Source organism: Ambystoma mexicanum, chromosome 8, assembly GCF_040938575.1.
Source record: "Ambystoma mexicanum isolate Mex_15411 chromosome 8, UKY_AmexF1_1, whole genome shotgun sequence".
In the NCBI taxonomy this organism is placed as follows: Eukaryota; Metazoa; Chordata; class Amphibia; order Caudata; family Ambystomatidae; genus Ambystoma; species Ambystoma mexicanum.
In genome coordinates this window covers 1,323,605,819-1,323,619,493 of record NC_090929.1, presented here as the reverse complement: position 1 = coordinate 1,323,619,493, position 13,675 = coordinate 1,323,605,819, and the positions used below count along the sequence as shown (strand labels likewise).

Below are 13,675 nucleotides of genomic sequence, written 5' to 3'. Positions count from 1 at the left end.
TTAACGGGTGCCGCAAAAGGATGCAGACCCGTTAACACCACTCCGCCACATTACGAGGTCCCCTCGCGGGAACCGCTCTGCACGTCTGGTTTCACCAGACGTTTCACCAGATGAGCAGAGCAGTTCCCGCGAGGGGAAGAGGGAGCTAACAACGGGCCAGTCGTAATCGGCCCATTGTTAGCTCCCTCCCCCATTCCCATTCAGCCCCTTATGGGCTGAAATGGGAATGGGGAAGGTCCGGGCCTGGGTTCCTAGAGGGAGGAATTACCCGGCCCTCCGAACTCGGAATGGCCCGGTAATTCCCCATTTTGGGAACCCGGACCCGATTTTTGCTACTGCCAAAATCGTAATGAGGCCCCTTGTCCATGTTCATTAGAATGAAGTGGATGATTCATATAGGAAGGCTCATGTGAAACATAAGGTCAAAGCACATTGAGCAAGATCAGCACATCAGTATTTATCATCTGCGCCACAGAATTCCAATACAATTGCTAGCTATTCTCCACTTACTAACACCCAACCTCAGTCCATCTAGCCTGCACCTGGTCTTTATCGTGATGTGCAAAACCTGTCACAGCTTGATTGAGGTGGGAGGTGGCACCCTAGACACTTTTGTCAATGTATTTTTCCGAACATACGACCAATTGCCAATGCTAGATATATTTGTATGTGTCATTCTTTGTTTACCCTATTCTTTAGAAGAAACAATTACTGTACTGAATATTATTACTTGATGTTATATGTGTGAATCCTAGTTTTTTTTGCCTTCCCTACCTCTTTTTTCCTTATCCACCAAAACGGTCCTTTTTTGGGCCAACTTTTCAGTGATAAATATAGACAATAAAAACACATACTGTATATGTTGATCAAAGTGTTCAAACAAACAGGGTAAGCTTGTAGAAGCTAGGGGACACGGGCAAGATGGTGTCGTCCTATAATACCGTTAACAGGATACAATGTGGTAGCACAACAAAACAATGGCTCTATAGTAGGATGGTGATTCAAACATACACAAATTCGAAAATACTTTTATTAACGCTTAGACTGAAAGAGGGGAAGGCCACCTAGCTACCAAAGCTCACCCTAGGGAAGAACACCCTGTCGCTGTCCGGGGTGCCTCGCCCTAGGTGGCACGTGGTGTAACACCTATCTAAGAGTGATAGAGGAGAAAGCTGTCCCTATCCTTCTATACTGGTGGCATGTATCTGGTTTGAGACAAAATGTCAAATCTTCAGAGCATTTCCAAATGGCTGTTACAGCAGAAGACAGAACTGCATATGGCAACCTGTAAATAGGTCAACTGGTTGTATTCCAAAATGAGTATCAACTTTCATTAAGCACATAGTTCTCAGTAGGTGGAATGCAATCAGTTCAGATGGAATGCCCACTTGCAAAGAACAAAGCTAAAAAAGCTCAAAAGCTAAAATGGCTCTTATAAAACAGCTCACTCCATACATGTGAGTGTGCAGACAATTGTTATTCAAAACAGTATCTCTCTGATGTGGTGGGAGATATCAGAACGGATCACACAAGGGTTGACCGGTTGCGATGGCGTTGGGGGAACAAGCCATCTTCATCAGGACCGTGATTCAAGACAAAAATTGATTTTACTGGTCCAGCATTGTTGAACTGGAGGTGCCACTGTAGAGTGCATGTGTCTCCTGTGGGGAGACAAGAAAGAGAGAGAGAGGAACAGGGGGTTAGAAACCTCTGGCCTGGCTCTCTCTACCTAATGGGCAGTGGAGGGCTTCCTTCTTCTAACAGAGCAAATGGAAACCAAATTGCTTAACATGGTTGCAGGATTGATGAGATGCCTGAATACCTGTGAAGTGTGGGTCTCACTGTCATTAAGGGAAGGGAGGGAGGGGGTGAGGGTGACAGAGGCTGTGTGAGAAGAGAAACTGGGTCCCCGTCTACTGATGGTGCTAGTACTCAAAAACCCAAAAACCAGCCAAACGTGAGCTGAAGTGTGGTAAAAACATGCATTGGAGTGGCTGTACACTGCAGCTAGAACATGCTGGGCAGACCTGCAAATCTATAGATTACCTCCCAATGGAATCGGGGAGGGTGTTGGGGAGCCGCTTGTGTCTAGCAACGCAACATCAAACAGCTGAATAAACAGGAAGTGGTGAAAGTCAACCAGCTAGGAGGGGCTGTGGTGTAATCCATAGGCAATGCAAAAGGCAGGATCAACAAGATGTACCTGATATGTTGAACTGCTGGCTCCGGACGATGTGCTGCAGTGTACAGCTCGATTCGCGTACGGCAGATAGTGTGCCCGATCACCCAAAGAAATGTAGCGACTTGTCCCAGTGTCTGGGGAACACCTTATCCAAGCAGTATGCTCATCCAGGGAAAATGTGCCTGATCGCCTCCGAAGAACAGAATGGAGCGCAATTGTGCCACTGGCAAAAGAGCACATCCCGGTTGTCAAGGGGACGCGTGTGCCAGTAGGTGCCACTGAGTAAGCAGCCAGGCTGGGGGCGCGGGAGGAGGGGACAGACAGGAGATAAGCTGCTTAGAAGCAAACGTTCAGAGTTGTGGGTAGCAGATGAGTTAAAGTAGATCAAAGAGCTGTTACGCTCACCTGATTCCCACAGGGGCGTCGATCTGGACTGGCCTGGTGCCACGTAGAGCCGAGATGACTGACTGGACAGACCCACTTAACTTCGTTTGTCGGCTCGTATGAATATCTTTCTGCAAAGGAGAAAGGGGATTAACCTCCCGTAATTTGAGCGTTAACCCACCTTCCACTCCCGTTGTCTGCCCACTGACCACTCCTGATGTTCCCTCTTAATCTCACCTGATGGTTTGGAAAGATGAGCTCTCCATCCTGCATCAAGCGCAGGGGCGCATAGACGACCAGTTACTTCACTGGCGTGGAGGAATTGGTGAGTTCCAGTATTGACTCTAGAATCCAATAGTTTGTAAGAGTTCAAATGTCTGATCTTCACTCTTTCCGATTCCTTGTAGGTTGCCGGTTTAACCACCACGAAGAGTCCAAATGGCAGTTGGTGAGAGTCAGGTAAGTCTATACTGGTTTTCCCCTTAGGGGCCGGGGTACGGCGATGATGCAGAGTTAACTGCGCCGACCCGAGATGAGGTGAGTACCCCCCTGTGGTAATCAGGTAAGTCTTTGGGGGTAGCTTGTAATGTCCAGTGGTTTCCCCTTAGGGGCCGGGGTGCGGCGGTGAAGCAGAGTTAACTGCGCCGACCCGAGATGAGGTGAGTACCCCCCTGTGGTAATCCGGTAAGTCTTTGGGGGTAGCTTGTATTGCCCTTTTGCATTCCTTGCTCACCTGGCTTTTCTTGTCCCCTTAGATATCGGAGAGCGGTCTGGAAGTGCAGAGTTCGCGATGGAGTGAGGAAAAGCTGCACTGGATGGTGAGTTCAGCGTGGCGCTGCGAGGTGCGTGGCGACGCGCGTGCGATGACTTCTTCTTCAAGATCGACGGCGCAATGGATCAAGAATTCAGGTAAGGTTTCAAGTTTAAATCTCTTCTCCTTCTTTCTTTTCGTTTCCAGGTGGTCCAGGACTGAAGCAGGCGTGGCTGAAGACTGGAAGCTGCTGAAGGCACGGTGAGCGTTACGCTGCTGAATGCAGAATAACGCGAAGCACGTGCGGCCGTCCGGAAGAAGTCCCAGGTAAGTATTCTTCCACAGCCCCCACCCGAGTAGAAAGTAGTCCCTCAGGTAAAATAGTCCCTCCTAAGCCCCATTTGGCTTGTGGCTTTGTGCAGCATGGTCTGCACCAGGTAAGTATGCAGCATGGTCTGCATTAGGTAGGTTTTCTGTAATGAGCCTGGCGCCCATGGCGCCAGGACTGACTTTATCCTTATGAGCCTGGCGCTATAGGCGCCAGGACTGCACTCAAACAGCCCCTAACTGGGGTTTTTGGGCATGCTCCAAATGGCATGATGCCTGCTTCCGGGGTTGCTGGGCCTGGTCTGGCTTCTCGGGGGCAGGCATCATGACAGCAGCACTGTGTGGGTGAAAGATTGTGTGTGCTGTCTCGAGAGGGAGGTGCTGTAAAGAGGAATATTCAAACATGTGGAATGAAGCTGGGGGAGCACCATCTATAGAAAAAAGAGAGAGGTCACTCATCAGCATGGCCCCAGAACAGGGAGCTTGATGGGGGGGTCTCTGGACATGGGTCTGCTCATGGTGGAAAAAAACCTATGCCAACACTGCTAATTCATGCCATTTAATATTTTTGTTGAGGCCTTGGGAACATGTTTTTAGTCTGAAAATCCACATCTGTTCACGCCTGAACAGAATTTGGTGGAAATTACCCCCTCTTTTGGGCGGTGTGACCTTCTCTATGATGGTCCATTTGAATTTGTCTGCGGTATGTCCTTATGCCGCAAAATGTGGCACTAAGGGAGCAGACAGATAGTTAGTTCTTATGCATGATCTATGCTCCATCATGCCCGTACAGACTTGCATGGTGGTCATTCCTATGCACTTCAGATTGCATGGACATGTGATCATATAGATCACACCCTTAGTGTTGCAATTGGTAAAGGTGTTCTGTCTCCAGTGGGTGTTCCAGCCTATGTCTATCTCTGTGGTCCTGGAGGTCTGGGCACACATAGAACAATTGCCACATGGTGCTTGTCCCTTGGCAGGGGAGGTGTTCCATAGAGTGCGTTGACTGGGGTCGCCTCTGGGCAAGGGTCAGGTCCTAAAAATTAAAGTGGGGGAACTCCTCAACAAACACAATTGGATGCGATGTCGCCAGAAATTAGCATATCAAGGTGAAATATGTACATTTCATTAAATTGGCTTTGCATAACCACCCAAATTGCACAGGACGAATGGAATTTGCCTTTCATAAAATCAACGCACACACACAAAACCAAGAGAGGATATTTTCCTCTAATAGTGTTTTTGAAAACATTAAAATGTGTGCATGTTTTAAACTCCAAGAACCAATACAAATATTTTCCTTGGAACATGCAGTACTGAAATGCGACTTTTCACCTTTAGTTGGTTGTTATTTTTCATCAGGTTATATAGTGCAGTGGTGAAGTCTCCAGCCCACAAACCGCACGACTGAAGTTTGATCCCGAGGTCATCTTTAATTCATGAATTCAAAGAGGTCAATCAATGTTTCTCATTTTAGGTGGGGGGACTGAGTCCACCCTCTGAATAAAGTGGGTGGACTCCATCCCCCCGCGTGTACCCTCGACTTGAGCCCTGCCTCTGGGTGTGGTATATGCCGAGGTTTTCACTAGTTTGTCTCTCACGTTAGGCCGGTATGTTGGTATTACCTTGTTCAAAATGGGCCATAGTCTCTTCACCTCCCTTTTTATCTTATTCAGGAGGGGTGAGTAGCTAAAGACTGCTGTGAAGCCTGTAGAGTTTTCACATTCGGTGTGTTGTTGTAAGGTGACTGACCTGGGGATAATCCTAGCTCTTTTACATGTCTCCTTGATGATTCTCATCGGATAGCCTCTTTCAACCAGTTGGTTTCTGAGTTGTTTGGATTGTGAGGTGTAGACAGATGTCTGTGCGCACAACCTCAGGTACCGTAAAAACTGTCCGAAAGGAAGGTTATCTTTTAAGGCTTTGGGGTGGTAATTTGAGTAGCAGAGAAGGGAATTCCTGTCTGTGTTTTTTTCAAAGACGCTTGAGGCAAGGCCCCCATTTACAGCCAGAATGGCCAGGTCGAGTAAATGGGTCCTGTGTCTGTTGTCCAGTGTGAATTTCAGATGCAGATTCAGTGAGTTCAACCAGGCATGCAAGGAGACTAGTTCCTCATTCGACCCTTTGAAAATCACAAAAATGTCATCTATATAGCGGCGCCAAACGATCAGTTGTGCAAGGTAGGGGTTGGCGTCGGAGTAGATGTGATGGTGTTCGAATTGGTCAACATATAGGTTGGCGAGGTAGGGGCAAATGTTGCCCCCATCACCGTTCCTGAGATCTGTTGATAAAATGTATCTTCAAACAAAAAATAGTTTCTAGTGAGGGCTATTTCAGCAAGTTGCAGAATGAAACTGGATGGTACTCCCTGTAGGTCAATACTAGAGTGTAACAGGCCACTAAGCATGTCTAATGTCTCTTGTTGGGGTATTTGGGTATAAAGTGACTCTTTATTGATTGTCACAAGCCATTCGTCTTCCAGATTGTATTGCAGCACGTCTAGTAAGATTAACATGTTGGTGGAATCGTTTATATAGCTGTCCATTTTAGGAATCTGATCCTTGATGAAAAAGTCAGCCATTCAAAAACTGAGCTGATGACAGAGACGATCGGGCATCCTGGTGGGGGGACAATGCCTTTGTGGATCTTAGGTAAGGCATACATGGCTGGAATCCGGGGGTGAGCCAAGGACAAGAAAGATGCCTTGTGGGCACTGATGTATCCCTCCGCCTCGTCAATGTTAGGAGTTATAAGCACCTACAGAGACCGTGTAGGATCTGTGGGTAAGATGCGGTAGCTATCATTGTCACTCAGAATGGTATTGGCTATAGTGATGTAATTGGCAGTATCCATGGTGCCACCTTTGTCAGCTGGTTTTATCATGATGGCTGTGTTGTTGGCTAGATCGGTCAAGGCCAATAGTTGGGGTTTGGTACAGTTGTTATTAATGAATGGAATGCTGGTTTCAAATTCAGTGATCTTCTTGAGAAGTGCTTGCTCGAACGTGACTGACTCAGCAATGTTAGAGCAGTGCGGAGGAAAGAACTGTGATGGGGTCGTAAACCCGTGACATCTCTATCTTCATAGGTCTGATCAGCAAAATATTGCTTCAGTCTGATTTTGCGCATGAGTTGCGTGCATTCGACCAGCATTTGGAAGGCGTTGTACTGAGCCGTCAGGATAAATGATAGTCCTTTCTGTAACATCTCTTGTTCAGGTCTGGTCAGGGTGTGTTCAGATTGATTAACGATCAGTGAGGGAGGAGCGATGGTATTTCTCCTTGTCCTCAACTGTGTGTGACCACCATTGATTGTGGGTGGTTCTGCCACCGAGACCGGTTCTGTCCTCTGCTGCACGGGCCTAAAAAAGGTACCGCAGAAGGGTTACCTTGATTCATGCCGCTGAACTGTACTCGTCTATTTTGCCAGTTATTATTGCCTGAGCTGTTGCTAGAGTTACTTCTTGAACTGTTCCAAGATCTGTTGGTGCCGCCTCTTTGGAGGTTCTGGAATCATAATTGGGTAGTGTCGCGTCTGGCTTGTTTGGCCTCTTCGGTCAAGTACTCCTCACCCACGTAGGGTATTCTTTCACATGTGTAAAGGCTGAAAGGTCTTTCTTGAGCTTAACGATTTTTATATTCAGGTCGTTGTCTTTGAACTCTTTCAGTGTTGCCTCCAAGATGCTCAGCTTGGCAATATATATGTGTTCACCAGTGATTTTAGTTTTGAGTGCCTCACATTTGTCGTTCAGTTCTCGTAGCAATTGGTCTGTTACTGTTGTGGCGGTGTTGATTAGTACAAACCAATCTCTGGTGCATTTATTAGCAATAAATGACCAGTCTTTTCTGAATTTGAGATTGTCCAGAAAGTTGCAGGGTTCTATTCGGATGATGAGTCTTTTGGGTGTGGCATGCACCCTCAGGTACTCTGTCATTAAAGCACTGTGTAGTTTGGTGCAAATGTTTTTCTAAACATTGTTTGTGATATTTTGTGACATAGGATCTAGTCCCAATAATGATGGATTGGCTAAGACACTGTCAACTAATTCTTCTGCAAACGAAAGAAAATGGCTGTCTGCCATTGAGCAACGGGGGGGAAGAAGAGAGTGGGGGTAGCAACAATGAGGAACACGTCACGTCTGGTTCTGTAAACAGTTGGCAGGAGGGAGGAGGACCCTTCCTCCTGCTTAGTTAGAGTTAATCTATCCCAGCAACTGGATATGAAGAAAGTGTTCAAGCAAACAGGGTAAGCTTGTAGAAGCTAGGGGACACGGGCAAGCCGTTGTCGTCCTATTATACCGTTAACAGGATACAATGTGGAAGCACAAAAAACAATGGTTCAATAGTAGGATGGTGATTCAAAATTACACAATGTGGATCAAAGACCTTTAATTCATCCTTTCAATACAGTGTGTGTTAAAAAAAAAATGACATATCCTTTTGTATTTTATTATAGCTACCGTTATCCCCTCTGGAAGACGCGGGTCAAACCCCCCAGCCAAAGCCGCATTTCGCTGCGCATCCATCCTTGGTAGCCATGGCTATAAAACCGTTAAAGAAACAACATATGTACATATATATGAGGGCAGTAGTCTTGTAAAGATTTATTGTAGGATACATTGGGGCTCATTATGACCCTGTCAGTACGGAAACCAGGTTTCCTGTAAGCTTACCGGCACCATTGTTTCCAGACTGGCACATTACAGTCCTGTCTGCTGGAGCTGCTGTGCCCAACAGGTCTGACCCTGCCGGGCACAAAGGCCACGGTAGGAAGACGGCGGTTTTTCAAATCGCTTCTTGCCTTTATTGTTTAGAGAAGGGAGCCCTACATCCTTGGCTTTCCGTTAAACCCCATCCGAGTCAAGCAATCTGGAGTCGGAAATATTGAGCAATTTTCAAATGCAACAACCCCCCCCCCCCAACCTTTTTGAAATTCTCTAAATAGCAAGCTTTTCAGTAAGCCGTATTTGTTTAGTCACAATTGTGGTATTAATTCATCAATTTATTTTCAATTGGAAGTAATTCACTTTGGGTGTAGCCAATAATATAATTGTAAGAACAATCGGTCTCTCACATACTCAAACTCTTGTGTTGTGTTTAGGCCCATATAACATCAGGTGCAGCCAACCCTGGATTCGGGGAGTCACCTCCAAATTTATGACCGCTGGTTGAACGAGCGTTTGGACATTCTCGAGAAGAACGTTGGCGTCCACACACTTCGCTATCTGCAGGAACCTCTACGGAGAAGCTATTGTTTAATATAAGTGAACACAGCGTACAATTTAAGGAAGAGACGCACAGCCTTCCATTGCATGAATGAAGGTTAGTTAATATTCTTTAGTTTTATCTTAAGTATGTGACTCTCGTGTCCTGTCCGTGGGCCGCTGTAGTGGAGGATCGACATATTGACCTTGTGATATTTATGTGTACATTTGTATATCTGTAGCATTGATTCTGTCTATGGCCTGGCTCTTATCTGCCTCTCGGAGACACCAATACAAGAGGGTAGCACTACTTTCTGCCAGACACCTCAGGTCCATCCTGGAACTTTTCCCGGGTTGGTAGCAGGCTCTTGTATATTATTACCTATTGTTCCGCTATAGATATTTTTATTATGGATGTTATATGTTTTTTGTCCAAGTACAAGGGCTTCACACATTGATATGTATTATCTGTGATTTTCTTTCTTTCTTGATGTTAGAATATATTTTTGTTACTCCTGATGAAGACGTCACTACACTAAAGTATATACGTCGAAACCGGTCGAGTTTGGACTAAGATGAGGTCGTGGTCAGAAAACTCTGGGACCCATCTTAATTGCCTAGGCCACTGATGTCATCTGCTGTGGCCCGTCAAATTGATTTCATGTTCTTTCTATAAATCTTTCAGATAAATTAATTATGATGAATTTTCTTATAGATTTTATGTCGTATATTGATTGGTGTTTAGTATGAATGGTTTGTCTAAATGGATGGATGAGGTTGTATGCTTGGATGATTGAATAAGATGATTTTTATTATATAGATGTGTCTTTTTTAATAAAAGTTGTTTCCTGCTATGTAAATTGTTATTACAAGTGCAGATTTAATCATGATTTGTTTGATATATTAAATTAGTATCAGGTTTAATAAAATCCTTGATACCTTTATTTTTGAATTGTTTCCTTTGGATGTCTTTCCGCTATCTAAACCATTAGCAAAGTTGCCAGTTTTTCCGTGTCCCTATTCCCATAGAGTCCTTTGGAAATCTATGGGAATGGGACTTACAATTTACCGGCGCCTGCCTTTCCAGGTCGCTGGGGTTGTAATCTCCTGGTGGTACTGGGAAGACAGGTGACGGTAAACATTTACGGGTCTGGCAGATACCCGTCGGTAGCACCAGCACGGTAATCGCCGGACGCGTAATGAGGCCCATTGAATGTAGTTATTGTATGCAGTTACTGGGCCTCATTTCGGGTCTGGTGGTAACCCTGTCAGTGATACCAGCAGGTTGCCACCAGATCCAAAAAAAATGACTGGACCCTGACTTCCCGGTAACACTGGGGTATTGCACCACCGGCACCACCGGCAGCTGGAAAGTCAGGCTCTGGAATTTTTGTTAATCCCCATTCCCCTGGAGTCCCACCCGCCAGGTATGACTCCCGCAGAGTCGTACTGTGCCGGTCTGGTAACAAAAGTGTGGAGTAAATGGGTTGACAGTGATTTGATGTCTGTAATATTATTATTGTTATTATTATTATTATTATTATTATTATTATTATTATTATTATTATTATTATTATTATTATTATTATTATTATATATTGCATTTCTTGAGCACAGGCCTAGCTTTGAGAAGTAACAGAGCACTTTACAGCGGTATACACCAATACACATGTATAACAGAGCACTTTACAGAGGTGTACAACATTACAGATGCATAATGGAGCGCTTTTCAGTGGTAACAACAGAAAAGATATACAGCAAGGGGTAGGATACAGAGGGGCACAGAGGAGAGGTACAGCTGTATCAGCTGGTGGGGAGGAGAGAGGCAGGCAGCCTCTAGGGAGTCAGGTGGCATGAGGGGCAACTTGATGGCCTAGGTGTTGAGGAGGAGCGACTTCTTGAAAAGGTGGGTCTTGAGTTCTTTTCTGAATTGTAGGAGTTTGGGGGTGAGTCTGATGCTGACGGGGAGGAGGTTCCATAGTCTTGGGTTGCAGGCAGAGAAGACTCGTTTTCTGGCCCTCTCCTTTTTGCAGGGGCGTATTTCAAGTTTGCCAGTGTCCTGGCTTCTAGTGGTTTGCCCTCTGCCGGAGATGCAGAGTTTCTCCCTGAGGTAGCTGAGAGTGACTGCTTTATAGATGATGCAGCAAGACTTGAAGGTGATTTGTGCATGCAGTGGGAGCCACTGAAGTTCAGTGAGGGCCAGGGTGATGTGGTTGTATCAGCGTGGACCCTTGAGGAGGCATGCAGCCCTATGTAGGACACTTCTCAGGGGCACAAGGGAGGATGACGGGAGGCCTTCGAGGAGCGCCTTGCCCCCACCATGGTAGGATAGGACGAGTGCTTGAACGGTGGATCTCTAGCTGTCTGAGGGAGGAAGAGCTTGACATTTTGCAGGAGGGAGAGGTGAGATCAAGCTGTCTGAGTTTTCTTAGCTATGTGTGTCTTGAAGAAGAGGTGTTTGTTGATGTGGATCTGAGGGACGTGGCGCCGGAGGTGAGCTCAGGTGTGAAGCCCTCAGAGACTGGATCAGCAAGAGGCAGGTTTAGAACCTATGAATGTCAATGATGGAGTCAATCTTGAGGTATAACCGTGTTGTGATGTACTTTTTCCCTCTTGACGATCCTGTGTGGGCATGTGAGCTCTGGAACACTTAGTATAGTTTTTTGAGCAAGTGTTTTCCCTTCAGTGTTCTGTGGATGTCAGTTGGAAGTGAGCTGCCTGGTGAGAGTGGGTGTCGGTGAATGTCTCTGTAGAATGTGTCCTATGGTATTTACCTTTTACCGGTAACCTTGATCATCTGTAAACCTAACCCAAAGTAAAGATGTTACCTAACGTACCCAAGGCTGCAGTGTCTTATGTGTCCAACCAACACTTTTAACAGGCTTGTAAATGTTATTTTTGCACAGTTCCAGCAGGGTTGAAAATTACTATTTCTAACAATTTCGTTGTGTGGTATAGTTTTTCCACCCATTTACATGCAGCATTATATAATCCAATTACTAAGAATGCTACAGTATACTGATTTCTTACTTTTGCAGTCAGCTCATTGTCAGTACAGAGGCATGTATTGCAACTTAAACAGGCATTCACTATAGTTTGAGAAACGCTGCAATTATTTGTATTTACATTTTACATGTGTGTGCATTCCCACTTGGAATCCCCACTTCACAGGGACTTTCGCTATAACAGAAAATCACTCTGATTACAAGTTTTATTTTCTATTATCTATAGTTTTTCATTTACTATAGAGGTTATGCTTGAGAGTAGTGGAGCATTGCATTTAATGAAGCTTGACTAGTAATCACACGCATCTGTGGACTGGGAACCAAAAGTCGCTCTGGAAATATTTTTCTAAGAGGCCTCAAATTGCATTGTACAAGTGAAATTGGAGGGCAAGCCCAACCTTTCTTAGTAGGGTTTGGATTTGTTTTCAACCGAAGAACATTTTGAAAGAAATGGATAAGAATGTTGAATTTTTAAACACATTTTCCACTTTTTAATGACTAAAAGGTTAAACAACAGACATTTCAGATTTGTTAAAGTGAGGAAATAATACTGAAAGCTGTATAAGAAATGCTTTACTGAAAATGTATGGGGAAGGAGGATCGGTGGTAGGAAGGGGGTGTGTGAATGGTTAACAGGATAACAGGAGCAGAAAGCCAGGATATCCACTCAAAAGTGGGCCATGATGCAGAGGCCCACCAGGAAATCTCCACCACTCCCTATCAGCCTGTCCACCACTGATGGCATGTGTTTTGGAATGTGTGGATCACTTTTCTTTTCCTCCAAACACACAACCTGTCAGAGCATGTTTCTATTATCATGTTCATAGGAATTGCCAAAAGGTCCTTAGCATTTTTAAGGTAGATGTCTTTGCTTCCATTATTATACACTAGCAAAATGTACCAGTTCTCCGAAAAGGGTTCTGTAGACAGACATGATAACACTCGTATCAATTGTTAAAAAATCAATCACCCTATAGGTCGCTGTTTCCGATTCGGTTATCACTTGATGTGCTTTGCACCCTGCAGTAAACTGCACTGAGAATGGGCAGGTGTGGCTGACTGAGATACCCCCGTGCAGACGTTGGGGTGAGATGAGAGTTGGTGTGCTGCTGCACACTAGGACCTACTGTGCTCTCTCCCCACCTGTAGCCTCACCCTGGCTTGGTGTAGTTCATTGCGGTGCATTACAGTGCAAATATCTCAGAAACTGTGCACCTTAGGGCCCTGAAATGTGTTTTTTGAAGTCCTGTAGGGACCTCGAGTTTTGATCCTCATGACGAGACCAGTTTTTCTATGACCACATTGATATTTTGCTGATTTCAAACAACCATCTCATGTGTGCGGGGCTGAAATCCGGGGATAAGGTACGGGTGTCCAAATGTCATGTAGTCAGTCACCTCCAGAGAGTCCTAACAGGTAATTATGCAAAATTGGGTGCAGATTGGTGAAACGGTGTGGAATTGTAGAAGGAAAAACTCTTTGCCACAAACCCAGCCACCCATACAGTTTCACTTTTATAAAGATAGATAGATAGATAGATAGATAGATAGATAGATAGATAGATAGATAGATAGATAGATAGATAGATAGATAGATAGATAGATAGATAGATATAGGTAGTGTACTCTTCATATTAGACAGACTCTTCTTATTCTTTTTTTTGTATTTCCAAAGGAAAACTGGTTTGAACAGGTCAGCTGACAGGTAGGAAATGCCACATGAAATACACTCAATTAAGAATTAAGAAACCTCTGCAATATATGCAGGCTATTTTTGCATAAATAGCTGATCGTTCCTGTTGGCAACTGCATTAAATGGTTC

The 13,675-nt window shown here is 45.0% G+C and overlaps 1 protein-coding gene and 1 long non-coding RNA gene across 2 annotated transcripts in view; one reads left to right on the top strand and one right to left on the bottom strand.

Moving 5' to 3' along the window:
- TCERG1L (transcription elongation regulator 1 like) overlaps nucleotides 1-13,675 on the bottom strand; it is a 1,760,733-nt gene that overhangs the window by 751,770 nt on the left and 995,288 nt on the right. The window lies entirely within an intron of this gene.
- Nucleotides 8,620-9,793, top strand: LOC138472995 (uncharacterized). Its single transcript, XR_011268710.1, has 2 exons — nucleotides 8,620-8,967; nucleotides 9,347-9,793. It is a non-coding gene; the product is annotated as an uncharacterized lncRNA (long non-coding RNA).